This window comes from Macrobrachium rosenbergii, chromosome 9 (assembly GCF_040412425.1).
Source record: "Macrobrachium rosenbergii isolate ZJJX-2024 chromosome 9, ASM4041242v1, whole genome shotgun sequence".
Taxonomy (NCBI): Eukaryota; Metazoa; Arthropoda; class Malacostraca; order Decapoda; family Palaemonidae; genus Macrobrachium; species Macrobrachium rosenbergii.
Genome location: NC_089749.1, coordinates 57,195,612 through 57,212,976, shown reverse-complemented (window position 1 = coordinate 57,212,976; position 17,365 = coordinate 57,195,612). Strand labels below are relative to the sequence as shown.

General features: G+C 35.9%; 1 long non-coding RNA gene across 2 annotated transcripts in view; it reads right to left on the bottom strand.

Annotated features, from left to right (window-relative positions):
• The window catches only part of LOC136841871 (uncharacterized), a 320,425-nt gene that overhangs the window by 183,220 nt on the left and 119,840 nt on the right, over positions 1 to 17,365 (bottom strand). Inside the window, exon 1 of one of the 2 annotated variants that reach the window (XR_010854114.1) lies at positions 15,684 to 15,824. The exons of the other annotated variant lie outside the window; for it this stretch is intronic. This is a non-coding gene — a long non-coding RNA (uncharacterized lncRNA). Of the gene's footprint in view, positions 1 to 15,683; positions 15,825 to 17,365 lie in introns of those variants that run through there. 2 annotated transcript variants of the gene reach the window in all.

Here is a 17,365-nt window from a genome sequence, read left to right as displayed (position 1 = left end):
AGCAACGGGACCTACAGCTTATTGTGGAATCCGAACCACATTATAGCGAGAAATGAATTTCTATCACCAGAAATAAATTCCTCTTATTCTTCACTGGACGGTCGGAGATTCGAGCTCGCGGCCAACAGAGTGGTAGCTGAGAACGGAACCCGCTCTCCCAACGAGGAACAAGAAGTTGGACAGCTAAAAGATAACTAAAGGAACGGATATAAGTTAAAAGGCCGAGAGCAATGCGCCTGGGCCCCACAAACACCAAGCCAATGTTAACCACCAGGTGAGTGGCCTACGAAATTAAGACGCTGGTTTGTACTCCCCAGGAACCTTGCCCCTATGTGGCATGTAGTAAGGTGTTCAAGGAGTAAAGATACCTGGTGTGGACATCTGGACTCATACTAGCCACGCAAGACGATTGGCCGCCCCTAATTATCTTTTTTTTTTCCCTCGGTGCGTGTTCTAATGAGTATCAAGTCCAGAAATTTCATATTCTTAGGCAAAAAGCTATGGGAAAAATACATAACGGAAAACAGCACCCAAAATATGACGCGGGACGAAACCAAGCTCTGAGGACAAACATCATCCGCGAAAAGGAAAGGTGTGGGAGAAGGGATTAACAAACAGATAAATTGGAATTTGAATACAGAAAATTTAGGCCAAAGGCCAGGCGCTGGAGCCTATGAGGTCATACAGCGTCAAAAGGGAAATTGAGAGTAGAAAGGTTTGAAAGGTGTAACAGGAGGTAAACCTCGCACTTGCACTAGAAAACAATTATTAAGTGAGGGCGGAATGCAAGATGGAAGAAAACGAACTTGAAAGGGGTTGCAGCTAGGGGCCGAGTGGACGCTGCAAAACACCTAATGCCTACAGTGCATCGCGTGAGGGGCACTGAAGGCATTACCCTCATACGGGGAACAAACAGATAAAGAAATGAATGAAGATTAATGAACAAAAGATTGCGATACACTCTACCAAAAACACAGATTAGGTTGCAAAAACTAAATAGTATATACTTCAGCCACGCTTAAATTTACGAGAATTTAGTCTCAATAGCACAGAGTAAAGACCGTCTCAGAACTCTCCAGAAGGGGGAACCAAGCACCTCTGACCTCTTCGCGCCGCTTCAAGAGCAAGAGTCCGTGCTGGCATAAGGCCAGCTTAATCCCGAAACGAACAACTAAAAAGCCGGACACTGTGACATCTTGGCACCCTGAGAGAGCTCACTGCTCAATTACCGAACTGAAAGGTTGACTGGTTTAGATTAAGCCGGCCTTATGCCATCAAGGGCCTTTGCTCTAAGGCGACCCCTAACAGTAACATAAGCTATTAAAGGGACTGCTTGGCTAGTGTGAACCTTTGGTCTCTTTACAACCGACCTAGACTACCGAACCGAAACGAATACGTCCATGCCAATTACGCATCAGATTACTAATTGCTTTCCTGTGGAGGCCGATGGAACTGGCTGCTACATGATCTTACTCACATAAAGTCTCGATGAAACAAGGAAAAAGCATAGCGAGGGTAAACAAGGAAGTAACACAACATTTCCAAAGCTTGCGGGAAGAGGCACAGTGTTATTACCGAGGAACTAACTGAATACTCCCCAGTAAAACCATGCGGAACAAAGACGAAAATTAAAATCATTTTAAATACCAAGAAAAAATCATAAGGAAATAAATACTTTAACACCAGCACAAGTAAAAAAAAATTCAAGGCTCAATAAAGGTGCCACTTGTAAAGTTCACATTCTTATGATGAATCAAAATATACACTTAAACAGCAGTATTCAAAATATACGCTTAAACAGCAATACTCAAAATATACACTTAAACAGCAGTATAAGTGAAAAAAATCCAAGGCTAAAATAAAGGTGCCACTTATAAAATTCACATTCTTACGATGAATCAAAATATACACTTGGCCAGCAGTATAAGTGAAAAAATCCAAGTCTAAATAAAGGTTCCACTTATAAAGTTCTTATTCTTTGATGAATCAAAATATACACTTGAACAGCGGTATAAGTGAAAAATTCCAAGGCCAAATAAAGGTGCCACTTATAAAGTTCACATTCTTATGATGAATCAAAACATGCACTTAAACAGCGGTATAAATGAAAAATTCCAAGGCTAAATAAGGTGTCATTTATAAAGTTCACATTCTTATGATGAATCAAAATATACACTTGGACAGCATCATAACCGAAAAAATCCAAGGCTAAATAAAGGTGCCACTTATAAAGTTCATACTCTTACGATGAATCAAAATATACACTTGGACAGCAGTATCAGTGAAAAAAATCCAAGGTTACATGAAGGTATCCACTTATAGTTCACATTCTTAAGATGAATCAGAATATACACTTAACAAGCAGTATAAGTTAAAGAAAAAAAACCAAGATTAAATAAAGGTTCCAACATCCCTATGATGAAGCATAAGTTACCATTTGGCCACATGCATTAAAGGCAACAGTTTCCCTGACGCATGGAACTTTGAAACTGTTATTACTGTGTTGTTTTAGAAGCCCTTTTAATGAACCTACAGGACAGAAGACCATTAACAGTTTTAGGTGGTTACTTTTGACAGTTCTAAGCTAGAATGCACAGCTTCGAGGCCACATTCATGAAATTCGAGTAAGCTGTCGCAGATGAAAAAGAATAAACAAAAGTCCATTGCAATAATATTCATTAAAAAGTGTTTCTGAATGAAAAAAAGATACAAATTAGAATAGAATAGAATATAAAATTGAGGCCAAAGGCCAAGCGCTGGATCTACGAGGACATTCAGCGCTGATAGGGAAATTAACAATAAGAAGGTCTGAAAGGTGCCACAGGAGAAAAACCCCGCAGCTGAACTATAAAACAATTGTTAGAGAGGGTGGAAAGTCAGATGGAAGAAAGAACAAATGAACGGAGGTACAGTAACAGGAATGATAGAAGTTGCAGCTAGAGGCCGAAGGGACGCTGCAAAGTCACTTAAGTAATGCCTACAGTGCACCACGTGAGGTGCCCTACTGACGGCACTAACCCCCTACGTAGCAAAAGATATCAAAATGAACATTATGATGGCCATAACAATATGTGGCGCAGGAAAGAACAATGCAAAGACGACAACGGCATAACTAAAATGACTTTTAGTCAGATTATGAAAGAAACAAATATATGAATAACTAATGTGTAAAAGGAAATGAAAGTCTGAAAGCTGACCCCATGTTATAAGCAGGTGCTTGGAATCCTAAATGATCAGATAAGAGATTGATCATTTGCACCTGTGTTCTCCCTCTCTCTCTAAGTTAACTGCACATGAGAAAGACGAACGGCCATCTTAACTGTCTTTTGACAGTTGACTGTCACAGGGGGGATTCGCAAATAATAATAAAAAATAAAAAAAAAAATTGCGTTTTCCTGATTATTATAAGGAATATTATCTTATGTTTTTATATTAATAAAAGTTCACTTTCGACAGACTAATAGATGGACTTGTAAGTTTAAAATAAATGAAGCTACTAAACCTATTTCAGGCGTTATGCAACATCACAACAGATTCTTACTCAAATAATAGTATGTACATACATACACTTTTAAAATAAAAGTATATACATATATATAGTATGTATATATATATATATATATATATATATATATATATATATATATATATATATATATATATATATATATATATTAGAAGTGATATGATGATGAAATCAGGGTCAAATAAAGGATAAATAGATTGTTTGGGGTACAGTAGTAAGATGGGAAACATGATCCTGTAGTGGCGTGCTAGAGGATGGATAAGGCAAAAAAAAAAAAAAAAAAAAAAAAAGTGAAAATTTATGGGGAAATCCCGACAATTACTTTGGGGAGTAAACGAGGTAGGCTATGTGAAAGCTGAGGCAAATGTTCATGCGCAGAATTAATGACTCTTAGATTGGAAGATGCACATGAAGATGCACAGCTTAAAAGGACTGCTGTTGGGTGCAGGTGGAGAGCGCTTGGGGTGTTGGAATTCGAATCTAGAATTTAGGCCAAAGGCCAAGCGCTGGGACCCATGAGGTCGTTCAGCGCTGAAAATAATGTTGAAACAATTGTTAAGAGAGGGTGGAAAGTCAGACGGAAGAGGGAGGATATGAACGGAGGTGGAGTAAAAGGAATGAACGGGGTTGCAGCTAGGGGCCGAAGGGACGCTGCAAACCACCTAACTGAGTAACGCCTACAGTGCGCTACGTGAGGTGCATTGATGGCACTATCCCCCTGCCGAGGAAAGCACTTGTGAAAGTGATCGTTGTGGAAAAATATGATGCTGACGAACAGAACGGCACCATGATTTAATAGGATGACATTATGCGCTGCTGTAATACAGAGGGGAAAATGTAACCGAGTGGCTGACCATTGTGTGTAAGATGAAGGAAAGGTCCCAAGGGAATGCCTGAGAGGAATTGTTTCCCTGTGCCAGTTGGGAGGTTAAAGAAATAGCTAGAATAATTAAATGGGCAAAGCATAACACAGTATACTGAAGAAGCTGTATGATAGGTTTTGATTAAAAAAAAAAAAAAAAAGCAAATGATAGGAGGACTGATGGGCCAAGAACAGTGTAGATTCACACAAGAACAAAAAAAGCATAGAGCAAGTGTTTATTATATAACTGCTATGCGTGAAGTTTGAGAGATAAACATAGAAGCAATACACGTTATACAAGATAAAAAATACTGAGAGGTAATACAGAGGATACTGAGGACGCAAGGCGTAGAAAGTAACTGGGTGTCGGGATATGTGGATGGGAGAGTGTCTGGTTTGACGTAACAGTGGGTATGAGACAGGAGCGAGTTACGTGTGCATGGCTGTTTAATATTTTTTGTTGTGGAGTTACACAAGAAGTCAGAGAAAGGATCTCTGAAGTAGATACAAAGTTGTGGGTTACGAAAATCAGTCGTGAATAGAGGGTGGAAGGGCTTATGATAATGATTGGGAATAATGAAGAAAACTGAAAAAAAATAACAAGTAGTTTAAAAGTGTTCATGTGAGGATAATTCTATAAGTAACTACGAGCTACGAAAAGGTTATAAGGGCAAACTGCATCAGGTCAGGGTGCTGGAAGAATGAAGTCAGTCAGTATGTACAGGTACTTGAAGCTGATGAGGTGAACTGTTTGTGTTGATGAGGCGCAAGACTGACTGAATGAATGAGAAATGTGAAGATACACAGAAATGGCTGAAAAGTCTAAAAAGTATAAGTATTAAGAATCACAGTGCACCGAAATAATTCGAACGTTGAGTTGAGTTTAATACAGAATTTAGGCCAAAGGCCAAGCACTGCGATCAATGAGGTCATTCAGAGCTGAAACGGAAACTGACAGTAAGGGGTAACAGGAGGAAAACCTTGCAGTTGCACCATGAATCAGTTTCTAGGAGAGGGTGGATAGATGGAAAAGAATAAAAGTATACCTTAGTTTAACCAGAACACTGAGCTGATTAACAGCTCTCCTAGGGCTGCCCCGAAGGATTAGACTTATTTAACGTGACTAAGAACCAATTGGTTACCTAGCAACAGGACCTACAGCTTATTGTGGAATCCGAACCACATTATACCGAGAAATGAATTTCTGTCACCACAAATAAATTCCTCTAATTCTTCACTGGCCGGCAGGAGAATCGAACGCGGGCCCAGCATAGTGCCATCCGAGAACGATATCGACCAGTCCAATGAGGAACTGTGGAAAGATGGAAGAAAGAGGAAATGAAAGGAGGTACAGCAAAAGGAACGAAAGGGGTTGCAGCTGAGGCGCACAAGGCAGGCTGCAAAGAACCTTAAATAGTGCCTACAGTGCACCGCATGAGGTGCACTGACGGCATTAACCCCCTACGGGGAAATCGATAACGCGGAAAGAATGGAGGATGAGAAGGTTTTGCCAAGAGCTGGGAGAAGTAGGGAAGGAGCACGGTCCCTAAAAAGTGCTGAGTGGATGGCCCTGATACACAGCCTGTGTAAAGGATTATTAGCCTTTGGCTAATACTGTGCAAGGCTTCAGCACAAGGTTCATCCGGGATTCAACAGACGAAGTTTGAATAAATGTGTGATGATTGGTTTGTTGTTACCTTGGAGCCATCCTCTGTCATGGGAAACGTCAAAATTGTCAATATACATCGACCCACAGAGAAGTGAAACAAGCTGCAGAGAAAGAAGAATATATATATATATATATATATATATATATATATATATATATATATATATATATATATATATATATATAGAATATAAAGACAAAATCTGCTAAGTAAAGAACAAGAAGTCGAAAGGCCCTGCAGTACTCCATTGTTGCCCTTTCCTCGTGGATTTTGTCTTTATTTATATATATATACGTTCCATATTTTCGTGATTCATATATATATATATATATATATATATATATATATATAAAATCTATATAAAATATATAAATAAGTATATACATATATGTAATTATGTATATATGCATGTATATATATGCATACATTATAAATAATATATACAATTTCATAGCTTATAAACACTACATACAGATTTTGTTTTATAAATAAAATAGGAATATAAAAGAGAGAGACAGAAAAATACATATATATATATATATATATATATATATATATAAATATATATATATATATATATATATATATATATATAGTTATTAACTTTATCACATAAACAATTGTTCTGTGCATTAGTAGAATTACTAAAAGGACCTCATTCAAACTGGATGGTATCTAACGGAGTTTTTATTCAGAAAAATAACAAGTTTTCTTGGACAAACAGTCCACATTATCAAGTATCCGTTAGATACCATCCAGTTTGAATGAGGTCCTTTTAGTAATATATATATATATATATATATATATATATATATATATATATATATATATATATATATATATATATATATATATATATATATATATATATAATCCATTATCAAGTATCCGCCATCCAGTTTGAATGAGGTCCTTTTAGTAATATATATATATATATATATATATATATATATATATATATATATATATATATATATATATATATATATGCTAGAGAGAGAGAGAGAGAGACAGCGCACGCAGCAAATACATACAAATTGTACATAAAACTACCCCAACACTTATCAGATGCAGCCACGCAGTGGGATAGCATTCCCAGACGCATGTCGGCTTAGAAAATCGTTACTACTGTTATCTCGTCCATTCTTTTTCCGCCAAGTTATTTTCTCTCCTTTGTCCCTCGACTTCGAGGCCTGCTTTCTCTGAGCCTATTATCGTAGTGGCCGGGACACATGCTGAGAAACTTTGTTCCTTGCTGTGGCCTTTCCGCTTTCGACTCGCAACGTTTTTCCTCCTTTCACCGGAGGTGATGTGACGCTCCGCTCCGCTTGTAAGATCTTCCTTTACGCTTACCTATCCATTTCTATTGAAAACTGCTCGTTTTACATGTATGTATGTATGTATGTATGTATGTATATATTTATATATATTCATTTGAAAGAACTGGGTTCGATCCTGATGTGAGTCAGAAATTTATTTCTGTTCCACACGTAAATGTGTGTTGATATTTCTAAACACATATAATATATATATTACATATATGTATATATAAATATATACAGATATATATTTAAATATGTGTGTATATTTTGCATATATATATATATATATATATATATATATATATATATATATATATATATATATATATATATATATATATATATATATATACACACGATACCATATGCAAATCAAAGAAAGTTTCGCTTCTTCTGAAAATTAAGACTTTTTATACTGGTTTTATAAATGAGGGAAAGCTATTGTTTATTTTTGCAAGTTAAAGACTTTGTTTTTTAATTTTTTTTTAAATAAGGTCATGCATATTCCTACTGAACGATGGCTCATTTTGAGTAATAATAATAATAATAATAATAATAATAATAATAATAATAATAATAATAATAATAATTAACCAATTCTAGGACACTTACCTAAAACTGGTAACAGCTCACGAAAAATAGGATTATTTCAGTACCTAAAAGCATAACGGTGGGTGCTTCCTAGTCCCAAGGTCCACACCTGGCCACTTACTCCCTTCAATGCCTTACCCGACTCACCCGCAGGAAAAGATCTATGCTGGCATCAAGCCACCTGAATGTACAGACACTAACCAAACGCATGAGGGGAAAGGACAACGCGCTTAAATAAAAATACGAAAAATTTCAAGGTGTACGACAGTGAAGAAAGTAATTATACACAGCGATGAAAAAGAATTATAGGAATTATGCAACTAGAACTTCTAAAGTTCAAGCGAATATGCGATGCTCTATTACTCTAATACACTTCTCCTTGCAGTTTAATGATCTAGTTATATTTTTAACTATTTATTAATTTGTTAATGTATTATTTTCTTTTTTTATTAAGTGAAATCTCTTCTTTTTGTATTACCCTTTACCTTCTGTTACTTCTTCCTAATGAGCACCTTATTCTTTGGAAGCCTGAATCTCAATTCAGTGGCCCCAGTGGTGGGCTTGTTCCATATGAATAGGACTCATCTTCTGAATAATAATAATAATAATAATAATAATAATAATAATAATAATAATAATAATAATAATAATAATAATAATAATAGTAATAGAAAAGCAATCCTATGTAAGACAATACAATAAACACTTTTTGATATCATATAAAATGAATACAGGATATTACAAAGCACGGATGATGAAAATTCCACACGACGGTACACATAAATTGCAAAACGAAAATTAACAAGTGTTGTTGTACACTGAGCTGGACTCATGCCAACGTGGGATTTTCCTCCTGGAACAGCCCGTATCATCACAAGACAGGGGTGGCTAGCATTGTCAGATTCCTGGTTGCTTTTATGGTGGAGAAATCGCAAAAGAATATATACGTGAAAACTTTGATCGTTTACAAAAAATTCCTGGGCTTAAGAACGTTCATTCGTTTGTATAATATATATTGTATACGTACGTATGTATGTATATGTACACACACACACATATATATATATATATATATATATATATATATATATATATATATATATATATATATATATATATATATATATATATATATATATATATATATATATATAAATATATATATATATATATATATATATATATATATAACATCCATACATTATATATACATATGTATAGAAACACATACAATATATATATATATATATATATATATATATATATATATATATATATATATATATATATAATATATATATATTATATATATATACATATATATATACATACAAAAATTTCATTAATTCATTCACACACCATTTTTATATAACTATTTATATTTTTATAAAAATATTAATATATATATATTAATATATATATACATTCCGTTAAAATACATAGGTTACCTGATTATATGTGTACACACATACATATAATCTGGTAACCTATGTATTTTAACGGGAATGTACAGAAAACGTTCACCGCAAAAAATTTCATTAATTCATTCCTTACCATTTTTATATTAACTCTTTTTCAAGTTTTATTTTATTTCTGAAAATAAGAAAAAATATTAATCTCTGCTTCTTACCAATGTCAATACACTAAGTAAATTTACATAGCCAAAGATTAAACTTTTCAATTAAGTATTCTTCCCTCCACCACCTTGCCCCTCCCCCCGCCACTCTCTCTCTCTCTCTCCGATGACAGCTGATTCGAGTAAAGATCTTCCCCTCGCCATTCCATCATTCCCCTAATCATGTCATGGGTATGAGTCACAGAGCATATCTGTACAGTGGAGTAGACCAACGTCACTCGCTACTTCTCCGTCTCTTAACCAACCAATCTTTTCGGCGTCGCAACAACTAAGGTCATGGAAAGCACTCAAGTGTGAATATGGGCTGTAACCAACGACGCATAAATTAAGAAGAATTAAAGACTAGCAGAAAACAGTCAAGAATTCATGCAAAGCAAGAGAGCTATGTGACAGCAGCAATGATTAGGGGCCTACCTACAACAACCGCACGTAACACCCACTTCAAGCGTGGAATTACGTTGAGATATATATATATATATATATATATATATATATATATATATATATATATATATATATATATATATATATATATATATATATATATATATATATATATATATATATATATATATATTCACGGTGTTAAGTTGATCTAAGTAAGGATTTTAACGTAATTTGAACTTTTAAATGTTTTCTTGAAAGTGTTCACGGTAATCACTTTGTTGTATATTCTACATCGCCATATATAAAACGTTCATTATCATGAGCTTGCTTTCCATTTGGACAATTTTTCCTTGAATACAGTTCGTCAGTCGGTTGTTCCAGATTAAAGAGGTCTTATGGCAGCACTGGCTCTTACTCATCACAGCAGCCTGTAAGTGGTTATACTGTGGTAATTTGGCGGTGAATACGAAGCCTGACTTAGACCTATTTATTGGTGGTGGGTTAGACTCAGGTTCCAAACTAAGTCAAGCCAGTGGCCGGCACGTAAGATGAATGATCTAAATGAATGCATAATTTGAGCCACGATTATAAATCCATCTCCTGTGTTGGAATTTATACTGATACTCATTAGTGTACGATCTATTTTCATACAATTTTACTGAATCCAGCTTGATCAAAAACAGACGGTAACATTTTTGGGTATATTTTAAGAACCACAGAGTACCCGTGGTCACGTTACGGTGTTCCTTCATTATTGTATGTATAGTCCATAAAAGACATTTCGTCGTGTCAACATCATAATTATGTTGTTCCCACAATAAATGTGAACTTAAAACATTAAAGTCTATTAGACCCTTCGAAGTCCCCAATCCAGGTAAAGCACTTCGACTGGACTTGGGCGATACTTGACAAAGAAAACGGACCTATTTGTTTATCGTAGAAAATGTTTCATGTTACTATTTATGGGTAACTTACGCACTTTCTTTAGCGCTTCAGCTGAAAACCCAAATGGACAGTCTACAGGTTATAAACCCAAGAGTTCTAGAGGGAAACCAGCCTGAAGAGAGAGGAATACACGTTATATTTAAAGGTAAAAATAAATAAATAAGTGAGGGAATAGAAAATGAAACGGATACAAGTGAAATTCAGGAGACGTCAGCACAGAGCAGGAATGAATTTGCTCCTCTCTTTAAGTATTTGGTTAAAAGATTCCACAACATCACTAAGTAAACTATTCCACATTTTAGTTGTGGCCAAGATAAAACTCCTAGCAAACTGAGTAATATTAACCCTAAAACACTACAAAACGTCACACTGCTACAGCAGCCTGCCCAGTGTTACGAACAAAAACATCCAGGTCAAGTCTAGATGAGTGCAGAGGTGTTTGTCGTTGTAGTACATCTTATGTAGCAAACATGTCGCACTCACTTCAAGATTTGGCAAAATAAACTTGACAGATGAAATAACTCTATCCAAGATTTTGAGATAAGTGTCAGCACCCACAGACCACACTAGAGAACAGGACTCTAAACAAGGAAGAAGAAAAGAAATTAAAATACAGTACTCCAAACTTAGATGAAGAAAAGAAATTAAAATACTAGGAAATAACAGCTTCATCCCGAAACATTTAAAACCATTTCCACAAGATGCCAAGTTTTTAAGAAACAAGAGGAAAAAATATGACACATATGCTTTTCAAAAGTCAATTTCTCATCAAAAGTTACCCCTAAGGCTGATCCAATACCTTGGCACTGGAACTGTTTGATTATTCAGTAAATCTTCGTTATTTTCATTCTGTAGGATTTTCATTATCAACTAAATTTTTAGAAGGCAGCAAATTAGGCAGTAAGTCACGTTTACCATCTGCAGGATGAACATGGAATTTGAACACTGCTAATGTCAAAAGTCTAACAGAGCATCACAAAAATCATTTGTTGTATTTTTCACTTGATTTGGGAATCTAGCATTAACATGCGAGTTTGAAATTGCCCATAATTCAAAACGACACAACTTGGAAAAAGATGTTGAGAGGCGAGGTTCTCAAACTCCTAACAGTGATGCACAGAATGAGGTGTGGTACATTTAAAATGAGGTGTGGTACACTCGGCAAGGAAAGTGAGGATACAGTTTTTTAAATCTTCGGACATATTTGCTAATTAATGCGACATCTGGCAATTTTAGAAGGGGGAGGAGCTTCAGTCTCAATGTGTTTGCTTTTGCTTGACCTCCTATAACTTTCAATCATATTCTACGGTTCAGAAATCATTGATACTTAAATGACAGTATTCGTTCAAGTTGTAATTAGCAGCGACAGTTCTCAGCAAAATAAACATTTTTCGACATAACCTATCAAGCAACCTTACACAAATGAATTTATGACACCACAATGAACGGAATGCTTGCGTAATCGGAAACGCGATCTTCCATAATAAAATTAAGAGTTAAATAGCAATGCTCAACGAAAAACGGGGAACAATAAAGGAGCGAATGCAATTTTATGATGAGAGAGAGAGAGAGAGAGAGAGAGAGAGAGAGAGAGAGAGAGAGAGAGAGAGAGAGAGAGAGAGAGTTGCTGTTGTGTGAGCCTATTTAGAGATTGAGCAATGCTATATTTGTAAAGTATGTTTTAGCAATATATATATATATATATATATATATATATATATATATATATATAGATAGATATATATATATATATATATATATATATATATATATATAGAACCAACCTGTTGTGTAAGCCTAGGCCTATGTGTAGAGCTACTCATTTCATTATTTTTTTCTTTTTAGAGATTGAGCGATACTATATTTGTATAGTATGTTTTATCAATGGAGAGAGAGAGAGAGAGAGAGAGAGAGAGAGAGAGAGAGAGAGAGAGACTATGGCAACGTCAAGAAACATCCAGTTACTTGTGTTTTCCCCAAAAAGTTATCGCGCTACTCCGCACATCATAGAGAACGCTCTTGCGGATTTAAATAGATTTGGTCAACCTACCCTAGCTGTCACAACATTTGCTGCCATTAATTCCAACTGAACTTTAACACCGTGAAATACAAATATGAATGTGTAAAAATGAAAGAAATTATCATTACCTCGTATGATGATGCAATAATATGCCCGTTCATAACGGAAAACGAGTAAATATTGCCTTTCTGATAAACAGTACTACACCGAAATATCCATACACTATCTTTTAGATCTCTATGAACGAAGTCGCCTGAGAAATTCTGATTACTTCGGACATGCATGGTGTTTTTAAGTATCTGAGCGTTTTTGTTTTGCAGATTTAACATATAAGATATAATTTGCATAGTATTTTCATATATTATAGAGTAAATTTACCGATATTATGTGTTTTCTGTAAGAAAAAATGAAAATTCGATGAACGAAATCTAATGAAAACTGTATCCTCATTTTTCTTGCCCAGTGTGCATTTAAAAGCATATGCCAAAGGCTTTTTGACTCGCAAATGAAACTCTAGCCAACAATGACACCGATTCACCACAGTTACAGGTCACCAAAAAGTTAAGTATATCTTAGTTTAACCAGACCACTGAGCTGATTAACAGCTCTCCTAGGGCTGGCCCGAAGGATTAGATTTATTTTACGTGGCTAAGAACCAACCGGTTACCTAGCAACTGGACCTACAGCTTATTGTGGAATCAAAGCGTCGATCTTTTCATCCTAAACGAATGTTAAACCACATCCATAAAAAAAAGCTTAGGCCTAAGACTAACCTGCAAAAATATATTTTCTGGGCAGGCGTTCTTTTACACAGTTATAAAATTACAATACGGGATTGGTGGTGCTTAGTTTAGATTAATCTGGCATTATGCCAGTATGGGACCTTGCCCTAAGGCAAATGGGATGTAAGAAGACTTTGTACAGCCATCGGAGACGAAATACAAGAATATGGGTTAGAATCTAATGTTCAAATTTCCAGTTCTTTGAATAATTACTTGTCATCAAGAGTCGATGCTATTATGACTATTACAAGCCAAGCTGTAACCCTAGTTGAAAAAAACAAACAGCTACAAGCCCAAGGACCCACCAATGCAAAAAAATATGAGAAGTAAAATAGAATTTCGATGCCTGCAGGTTGCTTTGAAACCAATCAACACTAGGCCTATACAGGCAAACTGTAGAAGAGCCCTGCATGGTGGTAATACTCTACACCTCAAGGTTTAAATGTTTAAGCTATATAAACAATACAAGGAAGTTAGTTTAATCTGAGTCAGCCATCCTTCTATAGCAGCAAGTAAAGAAATAAAAGCAAATTTATTTTAACATTCACAATTTATATAGAAAACCAAAATGCTGAAAATGTCATACTCGTTAAAAAAAATGGAATATCTGAATATCTGTTCCTCTGCTGTTTTGCAGAAATACATAGGAAAGAAAACAGGCCATCTTGTTCGTCATAGAAAACTAATCCTGGTCACCTACATGGGTACCTAACGAAAAAATGTTAATGTTTTCCGCATTATTTCTCATCTCAAACCGTTAACAGAAACTCCGCATTATTTCTCATCTCATACCGTTAACAGAAACTGGAGTTTTCAAACGATAATAAAAATCACAAAAATACAGCAAATGTCAAGTCTAATGCATTCAGGCTAAGATGAATACGGTATTTGACACAAATACCGTGGGCCTAGTTGTACGTTCATGCGCTAATTTAGCTTAAGATTTTCAAAACTATCGTAATTTTATGAAGACGAAGGAAATATTTCAAGATAATAATCATAATAATTGCATATTCAAAACCATAATTAAGAAAATGCCTCAAAGAAATACAACAGAGACAGTGAAGCCTACGTCTATAGCCTAAACACTGCTTCATCGCAGATGCAGTCTGAGAAAGAATCCATCATTTAAGCCAAGGCAAATGATAACCTTATCCACAAAAAAATATACGTTAATATACAGCAGTTTTATCCCTCCAGCGGGTGCCTTATTTCCTCAACAGAAAAGCATATTCATTTTGTCCAATCAACAGTTGGGGAATCACAAACAAACACGCAAACAAACATGCACACGCACATACATACACACACTTACCAGCCTTATTCCCAACATCTGCCAGTCGCGGCCTACCTAAAATCAGATCAAAGAAATATTTCTACATGGATGTATCCTAAACTAACCTTCCCTTAACCTAACCCTGGACGCCGTGCCCTGACCTGACCAAGGGGGCTTTGCCCCGGCCCTGCTGGTCACCATCAACGTGAAATCGTTCAAAATGCAAGAAACTATTCTGCAGTATTACCCTCACTGGCTATGGAGAATAAATGTGTTGTAAAATGCGCACATTCTTTGCGCAAGGAACCATCTTCCCGATGCTTTCACTTCACTGATACTAACACAAATAAAATCAACGCAATATTATTAAGATTCACTTCAAAAAATTGCGTTATATTACATAATACTAAGTCCGAGATTTTCCTTTGGTGACTTGCTAGCCTGGGCTAGGGCTAACCAGGCTAACGTGCTCTAGGCTAACCTTACCTGGGGAAAACTAGCATCTGCCTCTGGATCAAAATGTACAAAACGCTATAAATACTATTCTCCAGGTGGATGGGAGGTTAAACAACCTTTAAAGTCTATATATAGATAATCTTATTCCTTGAAAGTGAGGATGATGACATAAATGCAAAACAGGTAGGCTAAGCCACGCGTCCTACTCACCAAAACACCTGTCGGAACATCTCCAGATTTCAGTCTTGTTGACGATCTAGGCCGATAATTCCATATTATATCATAACGTTATACTTTCTTGAATTACAGGGACCACGCACATTCACAATTTTCACCTTCAAATACCGAAAAATATTGGAAAATACATCGTCGTCGTTTCACTGCGATTCAACAAGGGACAAGATGTAAACCAAAACAAAATCAAACGCTTTGATTGGCTGTGATTCTGTGGAGGACTTATTAGTTGACTAATAGTAAGGTAGCATTCTTGTGACGTAATCAGGCCACCACCCAAGTTTCGTGGTGCCAGCTTTGTGCAGGCCTGTCCACACTAGGAAACGTTGTTTGGAAACAAATTTTGCAGTTACTTGGAAAATGTTTGTAAACAGTTTGGAAACAGCTTGGAAACTGTTTCCAAACAATGTTTCCTGGTGTGGACAGGCCTTACGGAGCAACAAGAGTGGCCTTACAAAGTGGCTGTGGTTGCAACACTTATGTGATTTCCACAACGGGTTATTTTCATAAATATCTAATTTTTCATCAGGTATAATATATGAAAATTTTATTTTTTCATAAATAAATATTGCTTAAAAACTATATATGTTCAGGACTTGAGGCCGCGGAAATTATCGTTTTATTTTGATAGACTTCAAAGGAACTCGGCCACATCGTCGTCAGCAATGTCTAGTGGTATTGTAAGAGTAAACGAATGCGTCTCATGATCGTCTGCTAAATATTTGTTTCAATACTTTAAAAAAAATCACTCAGACATGTTTGTGGATTTATTCAATGCAAATAATTTCTGTTAGGAAATGAAAAAATGTAAAAATCTATTTCTTATGTGTATAAATAGCTTCTTTTTGAAGTAAATACATACTTATAAACAAGTTTTCCTGTTTGTGTTTACGAAAATCACACTGTCAAAAGAAGCTTTCTTATACAACTTGGGCTCAATAATAGTGAACAAGATTTAGAAATCAGATAGACTGTTAATGTCAAACGAAAGTAAAACGTTTCATAAGTCTAGCGCGATATACTGTACTGTATATTGTTAAAGGACATGAATCAAGGCATGACAATGATACTATATGTAAGAGATGTTGTCCGTTTTAATATTAAAAACATTGACAAGAATATTAGGCGTCAGGTGACAGGATTGAGTTAGAAACGGTACTATGATGGAAATGAAGGAAGTGCCAAACGTAGATGAGAACATGATGGAAGGGAGATGGAGATAGTTTGGACAGGTCCTTCTTACCACATTTGGTAGAGTAGTACGCTGGGGGTGGAGAGGCCTCCCGTGGGCACCAGAAGAGTTGGAAGATACAGGCCTACCTGGAAAAGAATCATAATACGGGAGGCTGCAGATGAGTGGAAGATAAAGCACAGCACACTACCCTTGGGATTTCTTGACTAGTGTGTTAGTGCATCCTCGCCAGTACCTCACGTGCGTCGGTTCGAATCCTGCCATGAAAGGTGATAGCCTCTCCGCTACGAAAGTCCATAGTTCGAATCCCTGCCTGCTGCTGCCCACCAGCCGACCCAACCGTGAATGCGTGCCAGAATCAACTTGAGCCAAGAAAAGGTCTCGGGGCTAGCAACTTCATCTTTGAAGAATCTCGAGAAAATCGAGTTCTCTGCATAAAGTGGCTGTCCTCGGGTGTCTCAGGGAG